The sequence below is a fragment of the Astatotilapia calliptera genome, chromosome 3 (genome assembly GCF_964374335.1).
Source record: "Astatotilapia calliptera chromosome 3, fAstCal68.1, whole genome shotgun sequence".
Classification (NCBI taxonomy): Eukaryota; Metazoa; Chordata; class Actinopteri; order Cichliformes; family Cichlidae; genus Astatotilapia; species Astatotilapia calliptera.
Window position 1 is genome coordinate 68,817,339 of NC_137424.1, and position 16,639 is coordinate 68,833,977.

General features: G+C 40.7%; 1 protein-coding gene across 1 annotated transcript in view; it reads left to right on the top strand.

Moving 5' to 3' along the window:
* Positions 1–16,639, top strand: part of LOC113018111 (Fc receptor-like protein 4) — a 66,361-nt gene that overhangs the window by 16,745 nt on the left and 32,977 nt on the right. The gene's annotated exons all lie outside the window — the stretch shown is intronic.

Here is a 16,639-nt window from a genome sequence, read left to right on the forward strand (position 1 = left end):
ATTTATGCAGATGAAAAAGTGAGTGTGAATGTGTCTGACATCACAGTGTTTTTGTGCACTGTGCAAAAGTGATTGCCTCTGATTGTGAGTGAGAGCGGTGATTTTGCAGGTCACCAGCTATTTAAAAAAAAAAAAAAAGAAGAGTGAAAAAGAGAGAGAATTTATATTGTAGATGAAAAATAATCATAGGAAAAAGGTTTTGTGTTGATCAGCCGAAAAATAACTACAATGTCATTTTCTGCTTTTAAGAAAGGATTGTTCACACAAACACAGACAGAGAGAGAGAGAGAGAGATGTGTGTTGATTAAGCAGTGATGATAATAATGAAAATGTCTTAGTTTGTCACTTTCAGGTGAAAAGCAGACCTGTATCAATTTTCCACATGCAACAGTCGGAAGAAAGTTATAGTTTAACACCATTGGAAACATGCAGGCCAAGTTTCTGGCTGACTTATTTACAGTGCCATGTGTTTCTCAACCTCACAAGCGAGCTCACTCCTCCCTGAAGATAAGAAATGCAGCTCCAAAGCAATAACATGATAAAGAGACAGCAGCAAGTCCTGAGCACAAAAAGTCCCAGCAAAGCAGCAGCAATGTGGATAAACAGCAGCAGAAGAAGAAAGCAAACCCATCTTCCTGTCTGATTGGATGAATTCCACGGAAGGGCGAGCAAGATGGCAGCGTGAAGAGGAGTTTTTGTTTGAGTTCTCAGCACGAGACACTTATTTGACGTCTTTCTGGCCTTCGGGACTTTTTTGGAGATCAGCGCGCTAAACTTGCTGGATCTGAGGCCAGGGTCTGCGGCGGCAGCATGTTGAAATGCTCAAAAAGGACTGAGTGACTTGGGCAAGCCACATGCGGCTAGCGACATGAAAGAAATGGACCCTTCATGATGCGTTCAACGTGCCAGCGCTGTGGTGGGAAAGGCTCCATCATAAACACGCCCTGCGCCGAGGTTCAGGCCAAAAAGAAGAAGACGATGACTTCCAAGCCCAAGAAGGTCGGCCTCAGCGTGGGCGAGCTGATTGTGAAAGCCGTGGCCGCTTCCAAGGAGCGCAACGGCCTGTCTGTGGCCGCTCTCAAGAAGGCTCTGGCTGCCGGAGGCTACGATGTGGACAAGAACAAGGCCCGTGTCAAGACCGCCATCAAGAGCCTGGTGGCGAAGGGCACTCTGGTGCAGACCAAGGGCACCAGGACCTCCGGATCCTTCAAGATGAACAAGGCTACTGAGAGCAAAGCCAAGAAGCCCGCCGCAGCCAAAGTCAAGAAACCGGCAGCAGCTGCTAAGAAGTCGCCCAAGAAGGCAGCAGCAGCACTTCAGCTACTAGACAGGACAAAGCTGAAGGAGAACTGCCGGGACTGTTGAAGTGGGAGAGGACAAAAGAGTGAGAGGACAACAGAGTGAGAAGACTAGGTGAGAACACATAGGAATTATTTAATGTGGGAAATCAAAATTTGGGTTAGCAAACCTGGGGAAAAGAAAACTGACTGCTTAAGTTGGAAAATTGAGACGGAGTCTGAAACATTGCGAAAATAGAAACATATACAAAATCACACACACACACAAGCAGAACATGCATTAACCCTACTAACAATTCCAAACACAAAATGACTCATGAAGACTCATAGCACATTAGTTAAGAAATGATTAAATAATAGCAGAGAAGTGTGTAGAAAAGGCAGCTTTTAAGAACATGCTCTGCTGGAGATGCAGCTCCACAGACGTGCATTAGACCTGCCTAATAACACAAACACATGTAATGAAAATTAGCTTGTTATCTTTCATCAGTGTTACAATAGTGTCAATTTAGCAGACACTTGTTATCAAATGCTGAATTTATCCTAAAGAAAAAAATTGACTCTCCAAGTTGCAGGACAACAATTTAACTTTTGTGGGAAAAAAAAAAAATCCTGGTTTGATAAATCAGTGATCAGACAATAAATTTAGTGTTAAAATGGTCTTTTGTGATACTATTTTGAACATGCTTTTCTGTCGTCCTGTCAACTTAGTGGGTTAATAGCTGATATGCAAATTAGTTGATCGGTTTTAGATTAATGAAAGGTGACTGAATTCTAGCACGAGTGAATGAGATGTGTTGGAGTTGTTGTGTGTTGAGTGGAGACTCTAAAACACTGAGTTTCCTGTTTTGATGTGCGAGTGAATCCTGTATTTAGATACACAACTCTGAATACGTCAGAACAAACGTCTTTTGTGAAGTGCATGACAGCATGTCACATGTTTTATGATGAAGGGAAAAAGGAAAAATTGAATAAAATAGATCTGTGGCCTAAATGAGTGAAGAACACAGACCTGGTGATTAAACTCATAGCTAATAAGACATTAGGGTTATGTTGTGTGTTGTGCAGTTGATGGTTGGTTTGGAGTGAATCTAGCTGATGATTCTTCTCCTGTTGTGAAGATGATGAGGAGTTTGTGTCATGACTTAACAAGGCCTTTTTATTTTGATACTTTCACAGTGCACTGAGAGTTTGGTTTGATAATCTCTGTTATTTTTTATTTTTCATTTTTGAACAAGCACTGATTTTTACTTGTGAATTTCTTTTCTTTGAGCAGATCTGCAAGTCGGGAATTAAAAGCGTTACACGTCGTCAAGAAAATTGTTGCAAGTGAGTTTCTCCACATTTAAAATGGGTTCAGGAGAAAGCCACTTATTTGGGACAATTAGGAAATGAGAGTCCCCCCCAAAAAGGATTCAACGAGGAAATCCAGTCTAAATTATTTTTCTTTTTGAAATAACGTCGTTTTGCTGAGCGTGGAAACGAATGCGATGATAATTTCCACAATTAGCAAAAGAAGGAACCACTGAGTGAATGAGTAAGAATTTTAAAATAACTGACTGACTGACTGAACATGATTGTGTGAAGCTAACCCCCACCTGACAAAGGTGCAGATGAACCCATGTGTTTCCTTTTACAGGAGCAGAAAGATGACAGCAACACTCGAGGTTGCATGATGATTTAACCTTTTAAATGCCATTTTCTGTGTCTGTGCATTTATCAGGTGTGTTATTCATAGGCTTGAGTTGCTCACAGAGATAACTGTGACAAAGTATGCATACGCCTGCGCAAGCGCTAATATTTGCATTTTCTTTTCTTGCAGCATGCCAGTTCTTCATGTGAATTGATGATGCGATTTATACCAGGACAACTGGTTGATGTTTTTTCCTACTACAGGATTTCTGGGTTTATGTGTGAGGAAAACTGTGTTTACAGGTTATGAGTGGTGATGCTGTTGCATTGTGTTGATGGGAAAATGTGAAGGTTACTTTGATAATGTGAATAACCTGTGTGAAATTTCCTGTGTTGAGAACTGGTGTTACTTCTTTCCACAGCTAGGGATGGCTAACTTTATGGTGTTTTATGGCACCTCTGGAATGTGGATGGCCGACGCCTGCCCACCAGGATGGTCAATGTGTATTGCTAATGTTTGTTTTTCTGAGACTGTGTTTAGAAGATTCAGCTGAAGCGGACAAGTGACATGAGTGAAACAAATAAGAGATTACGGTAATTATGGAATAGTTTATTATGGGCTCATTTGCTGGCCACTTTTGAACCCATAATAATAATATATGAGTGGAGTGACTTTGCTTAAGAGAAGTCACTGATTACATTAATGTTAACAGAGTACATGGGATAATCCATGTCCGAGGTGAATTAGGGTAATAGTTGTAGTTACTGATTTGAGAAAACCTGCACATGACACTTGTCTTGCTGATGTCGAATGCTTATTACTCTTATGATACAATTGTTTACAGGTATGAAGTTTGATTTCACTTCCAGATTTTGCTTTCCAGGCCATGATGGTGTGTGTATGCAGGCTCCTGGGAGAGCCAGGTGTTAAGCAAACTTAATATGCAAAGCACACTAACATTTTCATTGCAGGATTATAGGTCCAGGGTGGTGCTGCTCCAGGGGAGGAGATGCCCTGATGTTGCCTGGGATATGATCTAGCTAATCTTTTTCTTTAAGACTGGAATCCAGGTTTGGTGAGTTGTCGCATGGGTGTGTCCGTCAAGAGGAGGGGTCCAAGGATTAACATTAAACAATGTTTTTTATTATTGTTGCAGTGATTTGTGTGATTAGCCGTTTATTTACAAGTATTAAACCTATGCAAGTGGTGCATCCATGTTCAGATGAGGCTTTGATGGCCTATAAGTGAAGTTCACTGAACTAAAGAATGTGGTTTGATGATTGTTGACATGCTCTCCAAATAGAAGTTTTTCTTCTTAGCAAGGAAATACAGGTGCAGCAGTAATCTCCTGAGAAATCTTCAGAGGCCCAGTGAGAAGCGTGAACCATTCCAGGCATAGCTGACAGCCAGGCAGTGGTTGAGGTCAAAGGTCAAGCTGGTTGGGGCCCATCATGAGATCAGACCTTGGAGCCACAGCAAGGACCATGAAACTGCCTGCAAAATAGAGGAGAGGATCGTCCACAAGATGGGAGAGAGGCTTCAGGAGGATCAGAGATCATCTTCAGCACAGCAGACATCACACAGAGAGCTGTGCTACTGAGCTTCCAGGAGATTTTAAATAAAATGAAAGATTCAATATTGACGCTGAGGAAGACAACTAAGGTGTACGACGTGCTCTGCCTTAAACCTTCAGCAGCGTTGGAACATGAAAACTCGTGGGATGAGGGGAGCGTGCCAAGCTCCATCGACAGCGCAGAAGGAGTTCGAGGATGACATCATGATTCTGTGAAAGCACAGGAACCAGAAGCTATGGTGGTGATAACAGCAGTTTCCTATGAACATCACCTAACGCTGTGCCACTGTACTGTGCATACGATGACACTCTGAAGGCTGCTGGGATCATAATAGCAGTAAGACAACCCTGCACCCTTTCCACAGAGGTGTTTTCTGCAGAGTATGGACAATGAAGGACAATGAAGGAGTCATAAATATCCCCCTCACAGGACGAAGGCCTGAAGTGAGGTAATGGGAGGCCATAAAACTAGAGTGCTGAGAGGTCTGCAGCTTTGGAAATAGCTGAGAACCATGTTGACAAACAACAAAACCAACTGGTATGTTTGAATGTCTATTCTACATACATTTGGACTCTGGTCCTATGGACAACGATGGAAACAACTGGAAGAGACATTCATGACGCCCTGCAGAACTCAAACCACTCTGCAGAGAGACATGTGATGTGCACACCTGGAGGAAGCATTACCAAGCTGAGATGTTTTTGAAAATGTTACTCTTTTATTTTCACTATTAAATTAACAATTTCTTTGTTTGCTCGTAAGATGCAGTTTGCCATGAGATGAGCTCAATGAATGGGATAACTGCTAATACATTTGTTGTACTGTGTACCTTTTCAGTAATTTAGGGTGATTTGACATATGCTGAGTATAAAAATGTTTGCATTGAAACTGTCAGACATGAGGTATTCATACCTGGGAACTTTTCAGGCATAAAGGTCAAAAAGGGGGGAAATGTTAGATTTGTATTGTTGATTGTCATTTATGCTTAGAAATATTTACTTCTATATGCTTAGAGTTTTGTAATTAGTTGTAGATTGGTAGAGGTTTTGATCCTTGATAGTCTGCAAACTTTGTGTGTATTAAACAGCACTTTGGGAGCATGAGAGGTCATACCGTGTCTTATTGTTTTATGGTAGGATTAACGTAGTTGCGTCTGTTCTAGTCTAAGTGCTCTTTGTTTAGATGAACTGCAGGACTTCCTCACCGTGTTATCTAGGATGAACCATCTAGGGTGAGGGGGAGGCTACCCTCTTCCTGACCAAGGATGTTTGACCCTTTGATCAGCAGTCCCCACACACACACACACACACACACACACACACACACACACACACACACACACACAGGCAAGGTACTCTTTGTGTATGTAGACGTCGTATGTTAATGAACCTATGCATATTCATGTAACCTCAATAAAAGGATAGTGTATGGGAGGACGGACGAGAGCTACTGGGGTCAAGCGAAGGGACGGCGCTCTGTCCAGTCTCTCCCGTGCACGAGTACCATGAAGAACTTTGCCTACTTGCGTCTTGCTTGCAGTGTAATTATATTGTCTTAACGTTCCAGCGAATAGGTTCAAGCTACAAACCTAACAATGCCTCTCTTCCACCCCAGCGTGGAGTCTATGCAAGTCTTGCTTACAATATATGCAAACATTAAAACAGTGACGTGTTTTCCCTAAACAGCCACTGAAACAATGAGGAGAAGTATACTCAGAAATGAACTAGACGGACAATGAGTTTTAATATTCAAATTCCCAGTAAGATAAATCATTTACAAAACACATATTCATAAAAAAAATTTCCAAAATGTCTGAAAGTACAATTTGCAACCTTAAAAATTACAATATACCCAAAATCAGTGAACAAAAACAGGTGTTCCATCCCTATTACATATAATATATATAATATACCCATGTTCCATCCCTATTTAGCACAAAAAACATGGGTGATCTATATGACTGTATGGTATAAAAAAAAGAATCAGATAAAAATAACTGACTCTTTAGATCACTATTTTTCTTATTTAAAGTAATCAAATGTGTTTTGGGGACTTTTACACTTATGAGTTAATACTTAGTAAAGCAACATACACCAAATATAAACAAAGACTTTAAAGGGGGAATGTGTCGCATCTCTGAGTGTGAATCCCCACATATATGACTCACAAATGGTGTCCTGCTGATTAATGTCCCACTACAACAGTGACATATGGAAGCTTTGTGTAACATAAATTAAATTAAAAAAAAAAATAATAATTAAAAAACAAAAAATAAAACATAGTTTTAAGGAAGTTCATTACCATCATATCTCAGCTACACTTACTGTGATCCTCATCACGACTCTCTGTCCACACAAATAAAGAAATAAATGAGCTGGTGTTTACACTTTGGCTTAATACATTTCTGCAGCTCGTCTGTTATTCATGCTGTAAAGAGAATTTATTTTTATCATATTGATTTAAAGCCAGTGTCATAGCAAGCTATCTTCAACTAGAGGGCGCTCTAACAATTCTGACAAAAAATTCTTAGGAATGCTTCCATAATCAGGTACTCTGGCTTCCTCCCAAAGACATGCACTTAGTGGGGATAGGTTAATTGGAAACATTGGTTGTCTGTCTCTGTGTTAGCCCTGCGACAGACTGGCGACCTGTCCAGCCTTCCCCTTACCCTGAAAAGGATAAGTGAAGGGGATGGATGGATGTTTCCATCACCTTACTGGATCAGTCCCATGATGGATTAGAGTAGTTCTCACAGAAAAAAGAGGGTCAGACAGACATGGTGTACCTAATAAAGTGTCTAGTAAATGTAAAATATATAATACTCATCTTTTCATATTTTATCAGTCTGAGGGTATCCAGTTTATCACCTGCTGCTTTTTCCTAAATATTTCTCAGTAACATTAAAAAGATCAGATTTCAAATCAAACTTTACTTTTTAAATCTTTTTAAACCTAAAAACTGTGCAGAAGCTCCTTTTTAATCAGACCTACTGCAGCTATGTTTCATTTTGACCTCATGGTGGCACTCAGTGGACTATGGATGGGGTCTTCAGTAAATGTCATGAATCCTGAAAATGTTCTTTTTTTACTGTTCATAACAAAGTGTGTTTAAGTCAGTGACTTTAAAAAATCTATTTCATAGTCAGTAGCAGACCTGTCACGGGGTTAACACAGAGACACACAACCTCACATGTGTGGGTAATTTAGAGTGACCAATTAACATAATGCCTCTAACTGCATGTCTTTGGACTGTGGGAGGAAGCCAAAGTGAGAAAACCCACACAAACACAAGTATGTATGAATGTGTGTGAATGTTACTTAGAAAGCACTTACAAAAATGTGCTTGTGCATGTGAATGAGTGAATGCACATAAAGCGCTTTGAGTGCTCAGAAGAGTAGAAAAGCGCTATATAAGAACCAGTCCATTTACTATTTACAAGGAGAACATGCAAACTCCACACAGAAAGACCCCAGCCAGGTGGTGTAATCAAACTTGGGACTGTCACTGTGCCACCATTCTGCCGCTATTTTACTGTGAGTCAGAATAAAAAGGAAAATAGATTTAAATGCAAGGTTTCATTTTATTGGATTGATACATATATATCAATAAGACAGTGCACATCACTTTCACAACAGCGTTTGTTTTCAAAGACTTTATAGCTTTTCCTATAATACCTGGTGGGCCGGTCTCTAGTCAAAATGGCCAGGTCGATTTTTTTTTGTCCCATTCCAGCTCTGCATTGTGGCATGTTCCACTGTGGCAGGCAGGAAGTAGGACCCAAAATGCAGGACGCTCAGACGAGGGAGTAGACTCAAAGAGGCTGCTTTATTGCAGTTGCAATGAAAAAACTCAATAAACATTACACTTGCAAAACAAAAAACTAGAAACCTAGGACCACTGAGCACAGAGGAAAACACACATTATGAGCAGACAACACGACAGACAACAGAAGAAAACACAGAGTTTATATACACAGAGGGAGTGATCAGGGAACAGGAGGGAGACATAGCTGGGATTAATTGGGCATACCAAGATAGGGGAAAGCAAAACTGAATGCAGTGACATGAAACACAGACCTTCAAAGTAAAACAGGAAACACATGGACTGAACTCCAGACATGTAAACTTATCAGACTGCGGAGACAGAACATAGAGACCTGAGACGTGGGACAGAAAGGCACAGAAGCCACAACACAGATGTAATTCATTTAGTAGTTCATTTTGTGCATAATTTTATATTGTTGTTGATAATAAATTAATTAAAGCAACAAAACAACCTGAAGGGCCACTTGGGAGCCGGTTCTCTTAAAAGAGCTGGAATTCCCATCACTACTGACTATGCATGGAGGGTTTCACCCCAAGTCCAGCACCCTGAGGCTGCATGCTAAGCAAAAGAAAAGAGGCCTGGGACTAGTGAGTGTCAGTACCACAGTCCAGGATGGGACAAGAACATCAACGAGTACATCAGGAAGAGGGTTGAAACAATGAAACAATGTCATTGTTAGACCACAAGTGTCCTGTGATTACGTGTAAATTTTGTGTAACATGTTTTGTAAAGGAAACAATAAAATAATAATGATAATAGAAACGATGTGGGCTTCATAGATAATTGGCAAACCTTCTGGAGGAAACCTGGTCTTGTTAGGAGAGACGGCATCCATCCCACTTTGGATGGAGCAGCTCTCATTTCTAGAAATATGGACAAATTTATTAAACCCCCCAAAATATGACTATCCAGAGTTGGGACCAGGAAGCAGAGTTGCAGTCTTACACGCTTCTCTGCAGCTTCTCTCCTCCTGCTACCCCCCCAAAAACCCATCTCCATAGAGACTGTGTCAGCTTCCAAAAAGACAAAAAACAAACTAAAAACCAGCAACAAACAACTTAAACATAAACAATCACAAAGAAAGAACAATACAGTATCCACATCTGAACCAAAGAGTAAAACAGTGAAATGTGGATTATTAAATATTAGGTCTCTCTCCTCCAAGTCTCTGTTAGTACATGACTTAATAATTGATCAACAAATCGATTTACTCTGCCTTACAGAAACCTGGTTGCAGCAGGATGATTATGTTAGTTTAAATGAATCAACACCCCCGAGCCATTCTAACTACCAGAAATCTCGAAGCACAGGCCGAGGGGGCGGTGTGGCAGCAATTTTTCACACCAGCCTATTAATTAATGAAAGACCAAGACAGACTTTTAATTCATTTGAAAGCCTGATGCTTAGCCTCGTCCACCCCAGCTGTGAAACTCAGAAACCAGTCTTACTTGTTATCATCTATCGTCCACCTGGGCCTTACACAGAGTTTCTGTCTGATTTCTCAGACTTTATATCTAATTTAGTTCTGAGCTCAGATAAAATAATTATTGTGGGTGATTTTAACATCCATGTAGATGCTAAAAATGACAGCCTCAACATGGCATTTAATCTGTTATTAGACTCAATTGGTTTCTCTCAAAACGTAAAAGAACCCACCCACCACTCTAATCACACTCTAGATCTTGTTTTAACATATGGCATAGAAACTGAACATTTAACAGTGTTTCCTGAAAACCCTCTCCTGTCTGATCATTTCCTGATAACATTTACTTTTACAATAATTGATTACACAGCAGTGAAGAGTAGACTTTATCAAAGTAGATGTCTTTCTGAAAGCACTGTAACTAAGTTTAAGAATATAATCCACCCACTGTTATCATCTTCAATGCCCTGTACCAACACAGAGCAGAGCAGCTATCTGAACGCTACCCCAAAAGAGGTCGATTTTCTTGTTAATAATTTCACCTCCTCACTACGTACGACTCTGGATACTGTAGCTCCTGTGAAAACTAAGGCCTCAAATCAGAAGTACCTGACTCCGTGGTATAATTCTGAAACACGTACCCTAAAGCAGATGACTCGTAATCTGGAGAGGAAATGGCGTGTCACAAATCTAGAGGATCATCATTTAGCCTGGAGAAATAGTTTGCTGCTTTATAAGAAAGCCCTCCGCAAAGCCAGAACATCTTACTATTCATCACTGATTGAAGAAAATAAGAACAACCCCAGGTTTCTCTTCAGCACTGTAGCCAGGCTGACAAAAAGTCAGAGCTCTTTTGAGCCAACCATCCCTTTAATGTTAACTAGTAATGACTTCATGAACTTCTTCACAAATAAAATTTTTATCATTAGAGAAAAAATTACCAATAATCATCCCACAGATGTAATATTATCTACAGCTACTCTTAGTACCATTGATGTTAAGTTAGACTCTTTTTCTCCAATTGATCTTTCTGAGTTAACTTCAATAATTACTTCCTCCAAACCATCAACGTGTCTTTTAGACCCCATTCCTACAAAACTGCTCAAAGAAGTCCTGCCATTAATTAATTCTTCGATCTTAAATATGATCAACCTATCTCTAATAATCGGCTATGTACCACAGGCCTTCAAGCTGGCTGTAGTTAAACCTTTACTCAAAAAGCCATCTCTAGACCCAGCAGTCTTAGCTAATTATAGGCCAATCTCCAACCTTCCTTTCATATCAAAAATCCTTGAAAGAGTAGTTGTCAAACAGCTAACAGATCATCTGCAGAGGAATGGTTTATTTGAAGAGTTTCAGTCAGGTTTCAGAGCTCAGCACAGCACAGAAACAGCTTTAGTGAAGGTTACAAATGATCTTCTTATGGCCTCTGACAGTGGACTCATCTCTGTGCTTGTCCTGCTAGACCTCAGTGCAGCGTTCGATACTGTTGATCATAATATCCTATTAGAGCGATTAGAACATGCTGTAGGTATTACAGGTACTGCACTGCAGTGGTTTGTATCATATCTATCTAATAGACTCCAATTCGTGCATGTAAATGGAGAGTCCTCTTCACACACTGAGGTTAATTATGGAGTTCCACAGGGTTCAGTGCTAGGACCAATTCTGTTTACATTATACATGCTTCCCTTAGGCAGCATCATTAGAAGACATAGCATACATTTTCACTGCTATGCAGATGACACCCAGCTCTATCTGTCCGTGAAGCCAGATAACACACACCAATTAGTTAAACTGCAGGAATGTCTTAAAGACATAAAGACCTGGATGGCCGCTAACTTTCTGCTTCTTAATTCAGATAAAACTGAGGTTATTGTACTCGGCCCTGAAAATCTTAGAAATATGGTATCTAATCAGATTCTTACTCTGGATGGCATTACCTTGGCCTCCAGTAACGCTGTGAGGAACCTTGGAGTCATTTTTGACCAGGACATGTCCTTCAACGCACATATTAAACAAATATGTAAGACTGCTTTCTTCCATTTGCGCAACATCTCTAAAATTAGAAATATCCTGTCTCAGAGTGACGCTGAAAAACTAGTTCATGCATTTATTACTTCCAGGCTGGACTACTGTAATTCATTATTATCAGGATGTCCAAAAAACTCACTGAAAAGCCTTCAGCTAATCCAAAATGCTGCAGCAAGAGTCCTGACAGGGACTAGAAAGAGAGAGCATATTTCTCCTGTTTTGGCTTCCCTTCATTGGCTTCCTGTTAAATCCAGAATTGAATTCAAAATCCTGCTCCTCACATACAAGGTCTTAAATAATCAGGCCCCATCTTATCTTAATGACCTTGTAGTACCATATCACCCTATTAGAGCACTTCGCTCTCGCTCTGCAGGCCTACTTGTTGTTCCTAGAGTTTTTAAAAGTAGAATGGGAGGGAGAGCCTTCAGTTTTCAGGCCCCTCTTCTGTGGAACCAGCTTCCAGTTTGGATTCGGGAGACAGACACTATCTCTACTTTTAAGATTAGGCTTAAAACTTTCCTTTTTTCTAAAGCATATAGTTAGGGCTGGACCAGGTGACCCTGAATCCTCCCTTAGTTATGCTGCAATAGATGTAGGCTGCCGGGGGATTCCCATGATGCATTGAGTTTTTCCTTTCCAGTCACCTTTCTCACTCACTATGTGTTAATAGACCTCTCTGCATTGAATCATATCTGTTATTAACCTCTGTCTCTCTTCCACAGCATGTCTTTATCCTGTCTTCCTTCTCTCACCCCAACCGGTCGCAGCAGATGGCCGCCCCTCCCTGAGCCTGGTTCTGCCGGAGGTTTCTTCCTGTTAAAAGGGAGTTTTTCCTTCCCACTGTCGCCAAAGTGCTTGCTCATAGGGGGTCATATGATTGTTGGGTTTTTCTCTGTATCTATGAAGTGCCTTGAGGCGACTTTTGTTGTGATTTGGCGCTATATAAATAAAATTGAATTGAATTGAATTGAATTGAATAAAATTCAATTAGGCATACAATGCAGACAAATGGCAAAAAACAGCTTTAGCTGGAAAGGATTTACAGCAGCTTAGTATGATGAAAAATAGAGATGTAAATGTAATTATATGTAAAGATTGTATTGACAAAGTGGAAGAGTTACAGGTGATCAGCAGTACGGCTTCCAAACAAGAAAACAAGAAAACAAGAAAGAGTTGCACTGTTTCTTTGTGGTTGTAAACAGTGGTTGGGGTATTACATGCATGAAGACAGCAACACAGTGGAAAGGTTTGCAGTAGGAGGGACAGATGGGTTTCAGATTGGGGTGGGATTACATCAGAAATCGATTCTGACAGGACAGGCTGGCAGATGAAGTCAGGCAGGACTCTCAGCAGCAATGTTTGCAGAGGACATTGTGATCTGTAGTTAGAGGGAGATGTAAGAGAGCCCAGAGAGATGTAGGAGAAGAAGAGAAGAGGAATGAAAGACAGAATACATGTGTGGAAGAGCAGAAGATGGATACGACAGTGAAGATGCATGAAGAAGAGGTAGTGATGGTAGATCAGTTTAAATACATGGATCGAGCAAAGTTCAAAGAAAGGGTGACAGTATAGGCAGGATGCAATGTGTGAGTAGACATGTGTTAGCTGTGATTTGTGACAGAAGGAAAGCAGCTAAAGTGAATATTAAGGTTTACAACCTAGTGAGGAAAAGATTTCAGATTTTATGGAAAATCTGAAAACTCCCTATGAATTGTGTACATCAATAATACTTGTTTTATTAGTCTTTCTATAATCACTTGAATACAATAAAAAAAATCAGTATTACATGTTTGAACAGATTTTCTATTTATGAGAATTTTCGATCAACTCCTCTGTGACTTTTAGTTGTCATGAGCCATGAAGCAGAATTCCAAAGATGTAGTATCAGAAGTAGCAGCTAAACTTCATAAAATATACTGTAAGCATATTGCTAAAAATAACTGCACCAGTGTTGTGTTTGACTTTTATCCTGTTTGAATCTGGTGTGTGTGAAACCTGCTCCTGTTCATGGTTTCTGTCATGATTTACACTCTCCTCTGTGTTTGTATGATGGTCCTGTCAAGGTTTGAGTTTCAGTGTTTTTTAAATTGTGGATTTTTCGTGGAAAATGCTCAAACTTTGGGCAATTGATTAATATTTTCTGCTCTTGTAGGTTCAACGTGTTTATTATTGTAGAAATGACTATGAATAATCTTTATTTTAACCCAAATGTGTCTGTAGATGAACCCATGTGTGTCTCTAAACTACACAAAAACAAGTATTTCCAGTTGCTTTAATTAAAAAGAATCAGTAACTGCTAAATTCAAAACAAATAGTTTAAATAGCTACATTGCTGTAACATCTACAGACAACAAAAATTAACCAACCACTTTCTAAAAATGGTCTTACTCTGCTGTCGAGTGGCACTGAAGCGCTCCAATAACTGAGGACAGGCGCAGACAATAAAACGAGTGTGCAGCTCTCGGCTGAACGAAGAATCTGACAGGACAGTAAACTGGTGTAAAGGATGGAGGAATCCCATCATGTTGTACAGTTCATACTCCGTATTTAGAGCAGAGTGTCACAAAAAAGCTGCTGTTTATTTCTAACATTCATTTTAACAATGAAGAACAAATAACAGTTCATGCACTGCACAATGTTCTCTGTGAGATTCACATAGCAGACCTAGCAGGTGTGTCTAAAATTGTGGCCAGTGAGTGTATGCACTGTGTAAAAAGTCACAGATGAATAAGAGCCAGTAGGTGGCAGCAGAAGAGCTTCAGTTTGCTCAACAAGTGATGGTTTTCATCACCTTGAGTCTGGCCTCAGTTTGACTGCCTTCAGCAGGCCTCATGTCCCATCGGTGATATATTAATACATAGTAAAATATGAATCTCTGTGTTGCTCTTAAAATGGATGAACAGATAAATACAGTGGTGAGAAATAGTTTTTTCAGCTGAGGCAGCTTTCTAAAGTAAAACCTTTAGAGAGGGGGGGGGGGAGTTGTGGGCAGTGTGAGGTACACCTGTGCACTACTCATGATGTCAGATCAGCATCCTGATGTGGCACACCTGTGAGGTGGGATGGATTATCTCAATATGGCAGATGTGCCCACTACCACACATTTGGACTGATTTGTGACCACTGTTTGGGAGGGATGGTTATATTGTGTATCTGGAATGAATTTTAGGTCTCTACGTCCATCCCATGGGGAATGGGAGCAGTAACAAAGGTGTTGCGTTTATATTTTTGTTGAGTGTAAATGTGCTGCCGTTGAGTGCATGGTGCGTATGTGTCGAAATAAAGGATGTTGTTTGTGGATGAGTGTGGAAGAAGGTGATCGAAGCAGTGAAAGAAATAAAGAAAGAAACATAAAAACAAGAGGGGGAGAAAGAGAGAAAAAAAACGAGAAGGAAAAAAACCCCCGGAAACATTCCAATCAAACCATTGACGGAGAGTGATGGTGTTAATTGTGCTATCATATCAAACTTAAGATGCGATTTGATACCGGTAAGTTAAACAGATTTTAAAGCAAGTTAGTGTGAGTGGATAGGGAAAGGGTGTAGCGGATTGTTATCTGGTGTGAGGTTAATACAGCCACAGAGTGATGTCGGGGTCGCGGTGGAGCTGTCCGTCCACGTACAGCCGGTCCACAGCGATGACAGCGCAGGAGCCCTTCTGGATGAAGCTGCGTCGGATTGGGAAGAGGACCCTGCATTGTTCCAAGATCTCTTTGGGGAACTGGTCGTTCACGCTGAAGTCCGTTGCTTTTAATTCCCTGCCGCGGCTTTTCACATGTTCCTTTTGTTTGAAGTGGCCGAATTTGGCCACAATAGGACGTGGTCTCCCGGCCGCAGCCCGCATGGGGCCGAGGCGATGCACCCTATCAAAGACGATGTTCTTCACCGTGTCCTCCAGCAGCTTCAGGTGGGTTTTGATGAAGCTTTTTACCGTGGTCTCCGCGTCCTCTCCAGCGGCTTCTGGAATACCAGAAAATACCAGATTATCACGCATGCTACAAGCTTGTAGATCAATAACTGTTTCTTTTATTTTTTTTATTTTCTATATTTAGCTGAGTAACATTGTCTGTGAGACATTTCACCGACTCCCTTAGCGTGGCATTTTCAGCAGCAAGCGTTTCCACCTGCTGCTGGCTGAACTCCAGGGATTCTCACAAGGATTTAAATTCCCGGTGAAGAATCTCCACCAAGGACAGCCTTGCGTCGAAACTGGACAATCGTTGGTCGATTGACTCCAGTATGTCGACAATATCTTTGCCGGCTGGCGATGTTGAGCCGGGGGAATCTGCCGGGCGAAGTCTTTTCAACGACGGCGTCTCAGGTTTGGCCAGGGAAGCTGCACACTGGGCCTTCTTCATCACGAGATCCTGGAACCACTGATCAATGTAATCTTGGAGAGCCTCTAAACTCTCCCCGTTGTTCTCCAGGGTGTTGGAGATGATTTAGACAAATGTTGTTAGTTATAAGACAATTGATAAGTGTATTTGGTAATACTGAAGCTTAAAGGAATTTGTTCAATTCTAAACTACCATTCGCTTTAATTTTCCGCCAAAATCTCCGGCGTCAACATGAGTCGCTTACCTTGTCCGTCACTTCCGTCCGAGTAAGAATTAAACCTGCAGTGACCGCTGGCGAACACTAGAGGGCAGCCAGTGAGCTCTGTTAGAACCATGCTAAGTTAACTTTGTTGTCTAAATGTTGATGCTGGTTACTGATTCACACTGAAGATTCAATAAGGTTCATTGTCATTACACAAGATATTTACAAAAATACACAGACGGAAAGCAGATATTATTTCTACAGCATCTACAGTGGAATAATAAATTAAAAAAAAACAATTAAACAATACAAAA